Genomic DNA, 1,830 nt, shown 5'->3' on the forward strand with positions numbered 1-1,830 from the left:
GAGGACTTTCCCAGGAGGCTTCTTGAGTTCATATACACCCAGGCCCCCTACTGGACTTATGTAGGCCTCCAGATACGCCCAGATATGCTGAACCTTGAATATCACAGCCTGCCTCTTGCCGAAAACCTCAATTACAAACATGTAAGCCTGAACATTCAACTAACACGTTTTCTAATATATTTTTAACAAATACAACCTACCATGACAAATAAGTACATTTAGAAAGGTTGTAGGACACTAGGTCAACTCATAATCAATAGTATTGCTATATACAACCAATGAGAAATTGGAAAATAAACTTTTAGGAAATGTCATTTACAGTAGCATAAACATAAAATGTTTAGGAATAAATTCAACAAAACAGACGTGGGACATATGAGCCCAAAATTTCAAACTGTGGACGAGGGCAACTACAGACGACCCAAATAAATGGACACATACAGGGTGTTCGTGGATCAGAAGACTCAATATCACTAAGATGTAAACTCTCCACAAATTGATTTGTGGATTTAATCCAAGCCCCAACAGACCCCAGCATGATTTTTTTTTGTAGAAATTGATAGGCCGATCCTAAAATTCATACCCCAAATCAAAGAACCTCAAATAGCCAATTTTATTATAAAAAGAAAAAAACTGGAGGATTTATACTCCCTAATGTCAAGACTTACTATAAAACTACAGTAGTCAAGACAGTGTGGCACTAGGTGTAAAGATAAATCCGTGTATCAATGGTTCAGAATAGAAACAGAGACACATGTATAGGGTCAACTGGTGTTTACCAAAGATACCAAGGTAGTTCAATGGAAAAAGGATAGTCGTTTCAACAACCAACGCAAGGACAGCTAGATAGCCTTATGGGAAAAGAATGAACATTTTCATTTACCTTAAACTAAACCCAAGAATTAACTCAAAGTAGATCATAGACACAAGTGTAAGAGCAAAAACTGTAAAACTCCTAAAAGAAAACCAGAGAAAATCTATGAGATCTTGGAGGAAGCAAAACTGAACACTTATGTCAGAACTTCATTCTTCGACTACATGCATTTGATTTTGTGTAAATTATACTTCAATAAAGTTGACCAAAAAATCCATCCAAATTTGGTACTTAAATGGGTATCTTTCATTTTCTTTTTCCTTCTTTCCTTCCTCTTTATTTTTTTTTTAATTTTTTTAATGTTTATTTATTTTTGACAGAGAGAGAGAGACAGGGCATGAGTGGGGGGAGGGGCAGAGAGAGAGGGAGACACAGAATCTGAAACAGGCTCCAGGCTCTGAGCTGTCAGCACAGAGCCCGACGCGGGGCTCGAACTCACAGACTGCGAGATCATGACCTGAGCCGAAGTCGGACTCAACCGACTGAGCCACCCAGGTGCCCCATCTTTCCTTCCTCTTTAGTCTCATTTGCCTTCATTTACTCTTGACTTCAAAGTGTTTGCTCTTGCACCTAGAATGTTCTACTGCTACCCTTGGCAGGACAGGCCATTTCTCATCATTCAGCTTCAGTTCAGGTGGGATCACTGGAGAGGTTTTTTTCCTAGATATCCTCGGTAGTCCTTATCACGTCTACACTTCACTCCTGCCTTTATTAGTCATGTCCCATCCTGTTTCTCTGTTTATTTTCTTACTCAGATAAGAACTGTTGCCAATAATAAAAAAGTTGGTTTAATTTATATAAATTATATTTATATGAATGTATATACCAATTATATTTATATGAATGTATATACCAATTATATTTATATGAATATATAAAAATTATATTTATATGAATATATAAAATTATATTTATATGAATTATAATATATAATTATATATTATAATTCATATAAA

The sequence above is a fragment of the Herpailurus yagouaroundi genome, unplaced genomic scaffold (assembly GCF_014898765.1).
Source record: "Herpailurus yagouaroundi ecotype Mexico unplaced genomic scaffold, PumYag 165, whole genome shotgun sequence".
NCBI classification, from domain to species: domain Eukaryota; kingdom Metazoa; phylum Chordata; class Mammalia; order Carnivora; family Felidae; genus Herpailurus; species Herpailurus yagouaroundi.